This window comes from Camelus bactrianus, chromosome 13 (assembly GCF_048773025.1).
Source record: "Camelus bactrianus isolate YW-2024 breed Bactrian camel chromosome 13, ASM4877302v1, whole genome shotgun sequence".
Classification (NCBI taxonomy): Eukaryota; Metazoa; Chordata; class Mammalia; order Artiodactyla; family Camelidae; genus Camelus; species Camelus bactrianus.
The window spans coordinates 27586074-27602163 of record NC_133551.1 but is presented as its reverse complement, the minus strand read 5'-3'; the positions used below and the strand labels follow the sequence as shown (position 1 = coordinate 27602163).

Genomic DNA, 16090 nt, shown 5'->3' with positions numbered 1-16090 from the left:
CCAATTGGACTGCAGACTTAGAATTAGTCTGGCACTTCTGCTCCCTTTTTTAAAACAGAAGTGTAGTGTAGATGACGCATGCTGTACATTTTTTATTTCATTTTTGTAGCTACAACAATAATTTAGAATTGCTATTAAAGTGCTAGAGCTTCCTATGATTATTTTATGTAATTTTTTCGTCTGCTTAGAGATATTTTTAAAAAGATTTGAGGGCCTGATGACTATTTTTGCATAGATTTTCACTTAAGCCATTGTTTTACATTTTTCTTCATCTTTTTGAAATAAAGCAATAATACAGTGTAAATTAGCAAATCCATCATAGTTCAGTTTTAACAGCATGTGGTACATATGTGACGTTTAGAATAGCTCTAATATAAAACAAGATATGAGAGAATTAGCCATATTTGGCTTTGTAGTTTCCTGCCGTAATGAAAGATAAGTGTTGACTTCCAAATTCAATGTCATTGTTTTCTAATCTAACTAGTGTCCGTAATGCAGGCTCTGTAAGCATATCACAAATTAGCTATGAAGACAAAGATTGAAACATGAAGTAGAAATCGTTGGCAAATACTGATTGATGAGTTGTGGCCTATAAGAATGGAAGGAGAAAGCTATAGGGTAGGATTTGGTTGAGATGGAAAAAACAATAGAATAAGTGTTCTGTAATTCCCCATGTTCTCATTGTCTAGCATTTTAGTTCTATTATTAACTTTAAAAGCTACTAAGTTAGTCTTATTTAATTTTTAAGTTCAGCGCTGGTTTAATTTACCAATATATTTTACTAATTTCTTTGCCGACCAGTTGTTTTTCCTTCCATCACCTACCAAATTTAGCTTTCTTCTTACAGTGTATCTTTAAAGATTCTGTGAAGCAGAAGAATCTCAACTTTTTAATGAAAATGCCTTTGTTTTGCTCTCAGTCCTGAATGTTAGAACAGTGTAGGTGAAGTGAAATTTTAAGTTTTCACCTACTTTTTCCAACACTGAAGGTATTTTAATTCTGGCTGCCACTTTTGTTCATGAGAAGCCTGCTACCATTCTAACTATCCTTTTATAAGACCTTATCTTTTTGTTTAATGTTTTGTATTTGCACTGCGACTTATTTAGGTGTTGATTTGTTTTTATTTATTTTGTTCGAAACTTGTGGTCTCCTTCCGTTTGTAGCTTATATATTTATTTACTTCTGGAAAAAGCTCTGTAAGTTCTTTGAAAACTGATTCTACCTCATTCTCCCCTTTTCAAAATCCCATTATATGTATATTAACTATACAGAATCATGCGTGCCTTCTAATATTTCTCTTATATTTCTCATCTGCTTTCATCTACATGCTGCATATGGGGAAGTATTTCAGGACAGCCTTATAATGTACTAGTTTTCTCTTCGGTTGGTTTTATTCTGCTGCTTAGCCTTTATGTGGTTGTTTTATTTATTTCAGAGGCTATACATTTAATTTCTATTTGTTCCTTTTCCAAATCCACCTGAGATAGCTAGTTAGTTAACTAGATATATTTTAGATACACACACACTTGCTTTCTGGAGTATAATTATTCCTTTATATCTCTGAACACCAAAAAAATTCTCATTCTACAGCTTCTATTATTTGTCAGTCTTGTAGAGTGATAGATACTGTGCCAAATTGTGCCATTTGTTGGTTAGCAGAGCTGTCACATGGTGGATAGTTTCTTCTTGGAGTCAATAATGTTAGGTTTTGAGTTTATTTTCCGTTGAAGTAAGGCTTTCCACAGGAATTCCACTGTCCCAGCCATTCTGGATGGCAGACTGCCCTCTATGGTGCAGTTTTGCATTTACATCTGCCAGGACACTGTAAGGGTCATTATTTTCATGTTGATAAATGTATTGTCCCAGGTTGAAGACCAAACATGATTAGAGTGACCCCAACTCCTCTTGATTCACAGGCTCAGGCTATCAATTTTTCATGACTCTTTAATTTAATTTAATTTAATTTTCTGTTACCACTGTGGATGGTGAATGTGTCACATCCCCAAGCCAAATTAAAAAGCCACACTAGCTTACTCCATGTCTCATGAATAGGACAGCTCTTGTAGTTTCTAACTGTGTGCCTGGTGCTCAGTTCCACCTCCTAGCCACTAGAATTAGCTCAAGAGAATAGGGATCTTTGCTGCTTTATTCTCCTCTATATGCTCAGCAACCAGAACTGTGCCTGACATATTATCAATAAATATTTATAGAATAATGAAGAAATGCAAGGCAGGCATCACTGTAATTTACATACTTCTGTTGATCATGGAGGATTTACTAGTTTGAAATTATCTATAATAAAAATTTAGTGAACATGATTTCCTTTTGAATTTACATTGAATACAGTTATATCTACTCCCAACATTTTTTTTCTCTGTACAACATATACTTAGTTTATTTTTCTTTTTACAAAGTCAGTACATTTCTGGTTTAAAGTTCATTCTGCTTTTAGTTGCTAGGATATATGTGATTTTTGGTATACTCTTCCTTAGCCAAAAGATGCCAAACAAGGGCTTAAACTACTTCAGCAAGAAGTCTAAATGTAGGAGGTTCTAGGGTTTGTTTCTTAGGTTAACAGGTTCAGAACTGTATGGTTCTCTTGGCCTTTCTGAATCTCAGGTCTCAAATGGATTCCTCAGTTCCAAGTACCCTACAAGAAAGAAGGATTTGGCGTGAAAGAGGATTTTTTTTTTGTTTCTATGGGAAGGAATGCAATTCCCAGAAACCTCTTAATAATCTTACCACCCATAGGCCAGAATCAATTCACATGCTCACATCTAAGGAGACCCTGGGAAAGAATTAGATTCATGTGATTTGCTTTAAAAGGCATTGTTCATACCCTGGGACTAAGCACATCACTCTCTCAAACCAAATTGGGGTTTAGTTTTTAAAGAAGTTGGAGCCATGGTTGAATTGGCAGGTGATAGTGGCTTCCATTCTTACTGGCCTCCACTGATTAGGTTTCTGAATTGTCAACAAAGCTGTGGATTTCTTTTTCAATGTTAAATAAAAACCACTAGAAGAAAAACTTAAGGCTTTGAAACCTTTCTTCATTAACTGATTTTACCATTCCTTTACATACTTACAAAAATTAATAGTAAATGAGCTAATCATTTGGGGAAATTCCATCAATTCTAGAGAGGAATAAAAACCACTAGTCAAAAACTTCATACAAAATTTGCTTCAGAAAGACTGAAACAGTCAGGTTACATTCGTTCAAAGAAATACATCTTGACATCTTTCCCCAAATGTTAATACATAGTTGAATCATCTGGGAATTCATGACTATTTGTTAAGTATCCAGCATACTAACTTGTCGCAGGTTAGATTATAAAATTCAGTGAATTTTTAAGGTTCTTAGAATACAAATGAAAATACTTTTAGCTAAGATGAAAATTCTTTTTAAAGCTTGTCCCATTTATTTCAAGGAACTTTAATGATTCAATAAGAAATTGTGGTTTTCCTGCTGCATGGTGAGACCTATACTAAATACTGGGCTAATAGCAGAAAACAAGACAGAGGTGGACCCTGCCCTCACAGAACTTTCCAGCTGTTGAGACATGTTCTAGACAGCACAAAGTATATATTTGAAGGGGATGCTGTTTCTGTGCATTATGGAAATTCATACATGAGATATTGTCTCTATGGATTATAGAAAGCCACCAGAAAATGTTGAGATTATATTATTATTATTATTATTTTGAAAAAAATGGTAGTGCTGACACAGAGGTAAAGATTTGTGAGCGATCTTGAGTTGTAGTTTTTCAAGATTTTCCATTTTCTTAGAGGTTATTTTTATTGGAATGTGAGCTTACAGATATTCTTAGATTCTCTGCCTTACTATCTGTACTCTTCAAATCCTGGCTCCACCACTTATTAGTTGCATGATACCGTGTTCGTTACTTTACTTCTCTGTACCTCAATTTACTCATCTGCAAAATGGAAATAGTAATAGTAACTACTTTGCCTCATAAAGTGTTTAGAATGGTGCCTTTGCACAGTGAATACTCCAGAATTGTTAGTTGTTATGATATTATTTTATTATTTGTTATTATATTAATTATATTTCCCAATTTTGAAAGGGAAAAAATATTAGTTTTTGCTCTGGGAAGTGAGTAATGATCCATTTGCTTTGCCTAACCTAGATGCTAGGCAGACTTGCAGGACTATGGAGAAATGGGAAGGAATGCTGGAAAGGTTGATGGGCTTCAAATTTTGAAGGACCTTGTGTGACATATAAAATTTCATTAAATTTTAGGGATAAGAGGAACCATCAAACTGTTAAAAGAGTGATAGTTATATTCATCTAAATAATCTCTGCTATCTTTGGACAATAGAGTTGGAAGAAAGTAAGAGTGGAGATTGGGAGGAATTCAGAAAGCTCCAGAAACACTCTAGGACAGATGTCAGCAAAGACACCACTAGCCCATATGCCACCTTTGTGCTAACTGAAAGGAGACTCCCCTTCCTCCATTCAGATGCAACTCCATGCAGGAGCATATGGTTTGGTGAACAGTCTTCCTAACCCAAAGACCCTTGTGCAATTAGCAAACTGCCCAGTTTATACTGCAGGTAGCCCTAGACTTGATGTAGGGCCTGGGGAAAGCTGATAAGAATGACTTAGAGAATAAGGCGGATTTCAAAAGAGACTAACTCATAGGATAATTCTTGGGCCTCAGTGATAGTCATGTGGAGATGACACTCACTCCTCAAGGAGTTCATCCTCCTTGTATGATACAAGTACAGATATGAATCTTCTGTGCGCAGGCAAGCATGCAGTAAGAGATTACAAGATACAGTAAGAAAATCTATCAATATTCCCAAACAAAATGTTAAAGTTGGTGGGACTATCTGCAAATGAAATTCAAGGATATAGCACAACAGTAAAAATACTATTCTATATTTATTTTGTGTTTTTTCCTTCAAGGCAAATTCTTCCCATTACTTTACTATGAATTCTATTTCTTCCTCCTAAAAAGAGAGCAAATTTATTTTTTTTAATAAAAGCTTTGGCATATTCTCAAAAAGCTTTCTAATAAAAAGCGCTAAGCATTATGTCATTTATTATACAGGAATACATCATTTTATATACATAGCAAATATTCTTAAGCACCCATTATGGGCTGTCTGTGAAGTCTTTGTTTGATACACGCATGCCTGTAAGCTTTGTGTTCAATTAGTGTTTCTAAACCTTATGAATGCTGTTCAATTTCTTACAATCTGAAAATTTTCATTCTTTTTTTTAAATGCACTCTGAGTGTTTCAGATTTGCAGGCACACGTTGGCAGAATTTGGGAGCATATCTCAAGCATCATTTACATTGGCACTGTCAATGGCTTACCTGATTTAATGGGTATATTTCAGCACATTTTTCATTCGATTATAGCTGCCATAGATAGGAATGCTTTCCTCATATGAAAGCTACAGCAGTGATGACAAGTATAAATGTCAGTTCAAGAATTGTGGACCGAAGCCTCGAGCTAAATCATCCCCTAAGACAGTCTGGCACATCTAGATCATAAAAATAAGTGATGAATGTCAACTCTTTCTAATCAGTTGACAAGCCAGAGGTACTACCTAAACATAACTAGATTTTGGAACAAACTTAAAGACATAAAGGTAACTTTTTAATATTTTATTCAGATGGTTCATATATAGTTTCAAATGTACAAATCTATTTAAAGAAATAAAAATACCTAAAGTTGTTTTCCAAGCAAGTTTAACCTAGTTTACAAGTTAGCTATAATACTGATTTAGAAAAAAAAATTAAAATTTGAAAGAAAGTTACCTCTCACTTTCTTTGTAGTTGAGACCAAATTATGCATCCCTTTCCGTCATAATGGAATTTTGAAAATCCACTAACATGTGTCAGTGTAAAGCATCTACTAGAGTTATTTTAAAAGGCAGCAGCAGAAAAGCTAAACTGGGTAATTTATTTAAAAGTCAAGAACAGAGGGAAAAGCAAAGACATGTTATTAAGAACTCTATATTAATCTTAGAAACAGGATAAAAATATCAAAATATAGCAGCATAAATACCCCAAAATGTGGAAGTTTTAAATTTATGTCACTGGTTTAGTTAGGTTGTCATTTCACTTCTCTTTTAGTACATCTTCTTCTTCATCTTAGCCCAAAAACACCAAAAAACAAAAAAACAAACCTTTATGTATAAAATTTAAAAAAAAACAGTTTTTGATGAAATATTAAAATGTAAACTGATGATCTCTTTACCTTTTTATTTAAATAAATCCAAATGAGAAAAGATATATCTTAATTGTGGTTATTCCAATATAAGTTCCTAATAGATACTTGCTTCCAAAATAAGAGTTGTAATAAGAAGAAACAACAACCCTTATTTAAATTCCCAATGTTATCACAGAGTATGTACCAAACAGACCTTACGATGCTTACCAACAGTGCACTTATGTAGTGATGCTCATTGGAAAAGCAAAGTTATCATTCTTAACACAGAGAGTCTAATTTTTCAATTTAAAAAAGTCATTTCTGAACCCTTGCCCAATGTACTTTTATGCATTATAGGTTTATTTTTAAATAAATAATAGCTGCTGGTGGGCGACAAGAGAAGCTGCACTACATTTTCTTCTGCAAACAAGTGAGAGAAAAGTTAAGACAAGCTAATAGCGCATATGGCAACTTGCCTGCCATGTATTCACTATTAATAAGTGATAAATTGCTTTAATAACATAAATGGGCTGTACTTCTCAGAAATGAAATTAATAAAGAAATACACGTATTGATGATAAATTGTCAGAATTACCCATACCAGATTATGCTGGTCAGTATTTCAAACAGATTGGCTTCAGTTTGTGTACCCTGCTGCCATTCATCATAATTGAGGCTTTCTTCTAAGATGGTGCAGTATTCCATATCTCAGAGCTAATTGGTCTCATCAGGCCAATGAGCAAATAAACCCCTAGAGCAAGTTAGGCATATTGAGAAAGCTGTGAACTTGCACAGATTTTTATGATAAATTTCTACTCAATAAATATTAAAGAGAGTTAAATAAAGGAATTCACAGATTTTATACATATGCTTGAATACATTTATTACTAAAAGACATCTATATAAGTTATGAGTTACACTCAATTGCTAGTAGCATAAATCCCCCAAAATGACTTAAACTAGTGTGTGTTTTATTTTTCTATACTTACCTCCACTGTAACTATCAGGCCAGTGAAGTAGCTTGGAGATGCCACCGGAAACCTCAGCATTTTCCGGCTGTCTACCCAGCCATGTGACTTTGCCCTGCCTATTGCCTGCGTGTTTGCATGTGCCATCTCCACCACAGTCAGGAAGAAGGGAAGGGGCAAAGAGAAGAGACACAGAGATAAGGCCAACACTTTTAAAGAGCTTTCCCAGAAACCCCTTGGCTTACAGAACTTCAGCCAGAGCTGGTCACATTACCACCCCTAGAGTCAAAGGAGTTTGGGACCTACTACCTTGAATAAAATTGAGGCTTTATTAGAAACAGAGGGGAGAAGGGTACAAGGATATCTACTAGAATGCTTTTAAGAATTTAAAGCATTCACAGTACAATAACCACCAAAATGGAAACATTTCTACTTACTTGTCAAATTTTGAAATTTTACCCTCAAACATTGCTCTAAGAATTGCTAAAAATTTGAGTTCTTCAATTTATGAGATAATATATTAACTATCAGGTTGACCTAATGGCTTTTGTAATAATAATAAGCTATACAGTAACATGAACAAAACTGCAGGTGTTTCAATAATGTTAACAAGGTCTGATGAGTTATCTTGAAAATAGAAAATGTCTTTTGTATGAGCTTACAGCACTAGGCTTGACTAATGTTCTTTGAGGCAATGTGGTAGTTGGTTTAATTCCCATTATGTGGAATGGTAACTTTGTCTTGTTGACTGACATATATTTTCAGGTGACACTTCCTCTGAAATAATGCATTGTAGTTTAAAATCCAGGTCTTTGGTTATCAAAAACTTATGCCAGTCTTGGTTTAACATTCATCAAATTGAGTGCTGATTGTCCTAACCACTTTGATAGACAGTGCACATGGCTAGTAGTGCACATGGCTCAGTTTCTGCTCTCCGGAGTTGATAATCTGGTCTAGTGAATACCTATGGTAACCCACAGATCCACAGGATCCACAAATTCCAGAGTCCACCATTAATTAACTGAACAGTGCTTCCCCCAGGTTAACCTCTTGTGTTACAGTAACTTTTCACTTTCCAGAATAATTGGGAAATGGGGTTTTTCTCAAGGGGAAAAATGGCACCCCATAATGGTGTTTGGAAGGTTAAATAATATATAGTCATTATGTAAGTACAGTAAGTTTTAGTTTTAAAAGACAGATTGTCCAGTTCTCTTGGTTAATAGCATGGGCTCTCGAGCCAGATAGCCCGAATTCAAATTTTGGCTCCACCACTTTCTAGCTGTGAATGACCTTGAGCAAGGCATGCTCTCCTCTATGAAATGGTGACCTCACTGAGTTACCGTGAAGAGAAAATGAGTTACATAATTCCTGTAATCATACATTCTCAATACATTTTGGTTATTAGTTTATTAATTGAAACTAGATTATTAAGCCTCAGCATTCATTTTATTGAACAGACATTTTCCTGACCATTGTATACACTTTTCTTTACCTTTGTCAATAAAATGGAGTAAATATAATTTAAATTTTTCTCATATTTAAATACCATAACTACAAATATTGATACTGTAATATAATAAAATTAGCTTGAATTTACTGATGGCTTTCTGAGCACCAAGGACTCCTGTGAGCATTTTACATGTATAATCTCATTTGAGTCTCAGAAAAAAAAGTTTATTGTTATAAGGTTAAGAGGTTTTATTTTTGTTTGTTATTGGCTTCCTTGCATAGTCTCAGCTATAGTTCAGATAGTTGAGGCTCTCAGTAACTAAATACAAGTAAACATGAATATTTTTAGTACATTGAAGGGGATGCTGTTAAGTGCCCAGTAGAATTTTAAATCAACATTTCTCATTTTTCCAAGATAAAAAGATGCCCCTTTCTGTTTTTCCCAATAGAAAGGGTAGCTGGGATTGCTACCTGGAAAGTTACCTCCCTCCCATACCAACTGTATTATTTGATTTATTCCCGATTAAGAATGACTGCTCTTGGGGTTTGGAAAAATTATGATTGACCATACAATACTTGATTTTTAAAACATCCCATCCTCAGAAAATTTTTAATATTAATATAAAATTCCAAAATTATAGAAGAGGTTATTTAAGAGTTAAACTTCTGTATTAAAACAAGAGTCTAGTTTTTTAAATTCTTGACTTAAACACCCACACCATAGTGTCTGTCTCTCTCCCATCTCAAACCAGAGTGGTTGAGGCAAGCTCAGGAAATAGTTCCTCATTTCGCAGTAATCAGATCTAAAGCCTTAGTTAATAAAATAATCAATTACCTTTAGCACAGAAATCTGATAGACATACGGTCTGTATTATTTTGCTAGGGTTGCCGCAACAAAATACCACAGACTAGATGGCTTAACACAATAGAAATTTATTTTCTCACAGTCCTGGAGGCTAGAAGGTCAAGATCAAGATAACGGTGGGTTTGATTTCTTCTGAGCCTTTTCTACTTTGCTTGCAGACCACCACCTTTGCACCGTGTCCTCACATGGTCTTTTGTCTGTGTGTCTGCTCCTGGTATCTCTTTGTGTGTCCAGATTTTCTCTTCTTATAAGGACACCAGTCAGATTGGACTCAACAAAGGCTCACCCTAACAGCCGGATTTTAACGTAGTCATCTCTTTAAAGGCAAACCTCAAAACATGGCTTATTTTTGCCATTTCCCTAGTGAAAAACATTGTCTTCCACAGTGAAAAATTTGAGAACCTCTAATCCAGAAAACAGAACAGAGAGAAAAAGAGGCAGTAAATATCAAGAGGACTAATTAAAGATCTATGTGTAGAACAGTGCATCCCTTCCCAACATGTTCCTGAGTTTTTAATTAAAACATCAAAAGGATTGTTGCTGTGTAACATGTTAGTAATAGATAAATGGGAAAGAATGCTAATTTTTAAAAAATTATGAAGTCATCCATTTGTGGCTTTAGTTTCCTAACGAGCTTCTCCAGGTTTGGTAACATATCTCTCAATATAAAAATTAGAGTTTCAAACAGGTGTTTCCATTAAACAGAGCCTTTAGATCCTAAAGATTGATTAAATGCTGATAAATGTCTATGGTGTTAATGATAGTAGAGATACATCATTTTAGTGTCAAGTAATGGAAAGCATCAAGGAATAACTACTATAATCCTTCACTACATTACAGTTATTAAAAAATAAAAGGAAGAAAAGGGGGGAAAAGGAAAGGAAAATAGAAGACATAAATGTTCAATTAGAAGCAAAATGATACTGATTCATTAAAGCATAAAAACCCACAGTCGATTGTAGATATGCAAAATTAGAAACATGCATTGTGAGTCTATGTGTATGTGAAGAGGTCCTGGTAACTGACCCGTATTCACACGGACCTAATTTCTCACCAGCACTTGTACATTTCTAATAGTGATAAATATTCCTGAAATATGTTGCCCTATGATTATTCTGAGAGACTAAAAGTATAATAATATTTTTAAAGTATAATTACTAGTCAAGAACATTATAACTATTTGTTTAAAACAATAATTTTTGGAATATTAGTACACTGTCTTTTAAATAGATGATTTTATGTAAAAGGATAACCTCAGTGCTTCAAGATATTTTTTATAGGTAGAGTTACTTCAGAATAACAATAAAACCGAATGTGGAACCAGATTAGAAGGTTATCTGTACTGTCCAATTTGAAAAGCGCTAAGAAGATTCCCAAGGGCCCCCTACACACAGGTGCTATGTATTTAAACCAACGTAAGTAAAATGCATATGTATTCTTTTTTGCCTTGGTATCTTCTACATGTAAATATTGGAAAGGGTAATATTGAATGAATCCAGCCCATAAGATGTTACTGACTTACTCAGATCTGCAAAGAAACTAGGTAGAATAAAAGCAGAGGAAGCATGGGAAATGAGGAAAGTGAACAAAAAGAGACTTGAGGACTCATGCAGATGAATTTTTTCCTATTTAAAATTTTTAAATTAAGAATAGTTCTGATGAAATCACCAAGTTTTGTCATGTTATCTTTCAGGCTATCCATTTATTTCAAATTCTTCTCCAAGTACACATGGCTTTATTTATCCTCCATTCTTCACAGACAATTTTTACCAAGTGAAATAAATCTCTTTGGTTTATTAATATTGAAAATGATAGAAATTCATTGGTTGAAATCTGTATAACATTTTATTGATTCTCTCTAGTATACCTTAGAGCAGCTGTTTTTTTTTTTTTTAACTCATCACTTTTATACTGGTAACTTAGTCATTTAATGGCTCTTACTTGAACTTAAAGTAATTTTATACATTCTTAACAATATTATTCTGATATAATAAAAAGAAGCCAGGGTTAACAGAGGTCTTATCGCATAGAATTTTGGAATTAGAGAAATGTAAATTTGATTCCTATCTTTCTTACCTCTTATTCTGCAGCTTACATACTTAGCATTTCTAAGGCTCAGTTTCCTCATATGTTGAAAACAGTGGCAATATTTTAACTAATTCCTATCAGTTTGTTTTTATCCTTTCCAAAATATATCAGCATGACAATTGAATTTGTTCTTTTTTTAATGTAACTTATATTACTAAATGCTCTGAAAGTATCTTCCCATGAAAACAACTTAAAAATATGGATAAGATGGAAATTATATTTCTTTAAATGAATTGCTGAGCTGGCTAGAAAATAAGGAAGAGGGCAAAAGCTAAATCAAGGAGAAAACCCCGGAAAGAGGGTAAGAACTGAAGCTGAATTTTGTCCTAAGGGCATCTGCTAAACTCTAGAAATCTTGAACTTCTGTTTTAGTGTCCGGAAATGGCCGAGCAGTCAGGAAGTAAAAGTCAGATATTCTCTGGAGTAAATACGTTTCAATCAAGACCTTAAAGAATCCTCGAAGATGCAATTTGTAAGAAAAAAGAGCTTATCATATGAAATCACAAAACACATGAAGAAACCAGAAACCATAAGAAGCATGGAGCCATAAATCACAGTCAGCAGAAACCACCACCAGGAGAGTCAGACCATAAAGTCTTTAGGTACTGGGATTTTCTTAAATGTAGGTGCTCTAAGAAATAAGGATTGAAAATGTGAGAAAATGACAGGAGGCTATAGAAATAACCAGTTGTCTTTATAAAAATGGCTTATGTAGAATGAAAGAAACCAGCAAGGTCTGATGAAGCATCCTGGGACTAGCAGGGAGCCATTTTTACTTTATGTGGAAAGGAGCATGGAAAAGGAGGTTGAAAGAAACTGGAGAGAGCCATAACTGTAGCTGGAGCAAAGAGTCATTGGAGAGGAACTGCAAACCAGTAGAAGAATGCAGCTAATGCTGACCTACAAGTCACTGAGGATGCAGGTGGGGAAACAAACATCATGACCTCTCTCCTCCCACATGTAGTATCCTGCTGGTACCTTTCGCTGACCAAATACACTAGGATGTCAGAGGCAAGGGGACTTTGTTGGCACCAGACAGAGAGCTTAGTGTGCCCGGACACAGCAGAGTGGAGAAGAGAGAATTAGAGGGGCAAAGAGAGAATTCCTAGCATAAGTGTATAAGAGAGGATAGAATGCAAAGGCCTCCCTTACATTAAACAGAGCTATAAAAAGAAGAAAAAAAGGAAAAGTAAATAAATGTTCAAAGATAATGTGGATGATATTTTTTCAGAAAGACAATGCATCTCAGATCAAAAAGCAAACTCAATATAAAAAGAAATTCACAAATAGACAATACCACAGTAAAGCTGAAGATAACCAAAGACAATGAATAGATCTTAAAGTCAGCTAGACAGCAAAGAAAGATCACCTCCCAAAGAAGTCATAACTGATTTCTCAACAGCAACAATGGGGCCATAAAATGGATAGAACACTTTCAGTGAGCTAGCAGTATGTATCCACATTTAATTCCTCATCTTGCAAAGTTATCTCTCAAGAAGATGTATAAAATGTAGACATATTCAAATGAACAACAGTGGAGAGGTTTAAAAATCTCCTGACTCACTTTAAAGACAATTTTAAAAGATGAACTTCAGGATGAAGGAAAGTCTTTGATCAAAGGTAGAAGGTCTGAAATACAATAAAGAACAGTAAACACATGTTAAATACATGGATATATCTAAACATAGAAATAATGATTTCCAAAGTAGGAGACAAAAACAGAATGAAAACAGAAAAAAGAAACTTGATTTAAAAGAAGGGAAGAAAATGAAAGTAGAAAATCTGTATAAATAGAAAGCACAAAAGAAGACTGCAGAAATAAATATAAATTATTATCAGTCAAACTGGATAAATAAAAACATAAAGTTCTGATTACAAACTGAATTTTTAAAAAGCTGGATTTAAAGTACACAGTTTTCTTTCCGAGAGACATATCTTAAATAGAGGACCAAAACAGGCTTAATCTAAAGTATGGAAAATGATATCCCAGGCAATTGCTATCCTTGCAACTATATTATTGTCAGATAAACAGATTTTAAGGCAAACACTCTTATTAGGTCTTAAGATCACTACATAATGATAGAAGGGTCAGTTTTTCAGGATGTCATAGCTTCCATGTACTCAATAATACAGCCTTAAATTATATAAGACCAAAAAATGACAGAAGCATAAAGAGAAAGAAACAAATTCATCATCATACTGGGAAAGGTATTTCCCCCATCTCTCACTAATTGATAGACAAACAGAAACAAAAATCAGCAACATTTTTATTATATGGATTCTTTTCAAAGCCCATGTGGACTTCTTACAGTCAATAAACAATAAATTCTGCAAATAAGTAGATCAAAAGAGATCAAAAGATTATCTTAGAAGCCGAGGAACACTAGGGTAAAGAAAAACGTAGAACAGGACAAGGAGGATCAAGAGCCTTAGTGCAGGAATGAGATACTGGGAGAGCTGGGCAAATGGCAATATTAAATCTAGTTGTCAGGATAGACATCGTTGAAATAGTAACTTTTGAGCAAAGACTTGATCGAATTGAAGAGGTTCCAGAGAGAAGGCCCTGCCAGAGTAAAGCATAAGGCAGGAGCATACTGTGTATGTTCGAATGGACTGATGACGGGGGGAAGGAAAGGATGGGAGGGGAGGCTGCAGGCAGCAGAACACAAAGAGCCTTGTATGTCGTTGTAAGGACCTGGTGTTTGCTCTAAGTAGAAATGAGGTCCTCAGAATGCTGGGCTCAGTGCAGTGACACGATCACAAGACATGGTTTTAAAAGACTCCCTGGCTGCTGAATTGATAATAGGAAGACAAGGGTTGTAGGACAGAGGCCGGGAATGTATGCTCTAACATTCCTTTAATGGATAATTACTTAACCACAGAAGAGGTCTTTAGAAGATAAGTAGAAGGAGACAAAGAAAAGCAAGCCCTTCTGGCCATGTAGAGGGAAGGAACTGAGAACCTAATGCCAGGTGATGAGTTATAAACTGAAATTGCTTACGCCCCATGGGATGTGATCCTTTCTTGTGGCCCCATACATTTTTAGAAAAAAGCCAAAAGATTTTTTTAATGCTCCTAGAATTAGCACACGATTATGTGATGCCCATCTGAGTAGTTCAGACTGTTCGGGTACCCAGTCTCAAACAGAAACTTAATTGGGTTGTTTCCAGAAACTATCTTCCTAAATATATGAGTCATCTTGACTCTTCTTTCCTTACTAAAAGACACAGCATGTTACATTTTTCTCATCTTGGTGTAAGATACTAAGTGACTGAAAGTATTTGTGGTTTAAAAACCATTTGTGGTTTAAAAACGATTCTGATTATGAAGTTTTCTTTTTTCTTATCAAGGATGATAGCCACCAAACAGGACTCACTTGATTAATCATAACAGTTCATTTATCTAAAGAAAATGCTGAATATCTCCTGTGTCTCTGTGACATAAATGACATTTTGGGGGAATTTACTGGGGGGAACAGTCTAGTGCCTGAGAGCCATTGGCCTGTGGGCTGTAACTACAGCTGAGAGGCTCCTCAGGGACAGGATGCAGAAGGAGATTAGGCTGAACTCCAGGGAAGAACTTGACCTTCGCATCCCTGGATTATAAAGATTACGATGTCACTTATATTGTACATTAGAGTATATGCACATTTGGAAAATAATACTTCTTTATATTTGCCAACTATCCCCATTTCCCTTTGAGAAAAGAAGGTATGCTTTTCTTATGAAATGATTACAGTCCTCCCACACACATTTTTTTTTTCTGCTTCTAAACAATTACTACATATGGTAGTAGTCCCTTTTCTGAGACTTGAGAAGGCTCCAAGAGAAAGTGGCATCATCTAGAAATGAGCAGAGTAGTTCCTTCATTCAGGTAACTGTGCTTAGATGCAAAGACCAGCAGGAATCAAAAAATCTGGATACAAGTCTGGCTTTGCTTCTGAGCTTAGTCAAGCAAGTCTGAATTTCTTCACCTATAAAATACTAAGCCCACAAGCTCTTTGTGAGGAATGAATAATATATATGAAGAGGTTGTATAACCATGGATCCCATTAGACCTGTACAGGGCATATATTTATTTCCACCACCACTCTCTCATTCATTCAGTCATTTAAAAATGAATATTTAATTTCTACTATGTTTAATGAATTGTGCTAGGTCCTCAGAAATGATACAACATCTGCCCTCGAGGATTTTTAGTGGAAGCTGGGTGACAAAATGCATGTGTAGGACCGTGTCATAGGATAGAGACGTGCAGGCTAGTTGGGGAGGTAGGTGAAATCATGGACGACTTTCCAGGGGAGAGATGATATATATTTTGGTGGCATTAGTCTTCTCATGTCAGAAATGTTTTCTGAAATTCATGAGACTCAAATTTTGACACAGGTGTTTTCCTCTGCCTTTAAAGTCAAAGTATGTGGGGGGAAAGAAAGAGCGAATGGAGAAAAGGAATCAAACTGGGCTTATAAGTATGTATTAAACTGCATTCATTTCTAGATGACAGATAATTATATTGTATTTCTGTATTTTATCTTATTC

General features: G+C 34.9%; 1 protein-coding gene and 1 pseudogene across 2 annotated transcripts in view; one reads left to right on the top strand and one right to left on the bottom strand.

Moving 5' to 3' along the window:
* The window catches only part of LOC105075579 (shugoshin 1 pseudogene), a 40111-nt pseudogene extending 32814 nt beyond the window's left edge, over positions 1-7297 (bottom strand).
* The window catches only part of LRRC7 (leucine rich repeat containing 7), a 428908-nt gene that overhangs the window by 71780 nt on the left and 341038 nt on the right, over positions 1-16090 (top strand). The gene's annotated exons all lie outside the window — the stretch shown is intronic.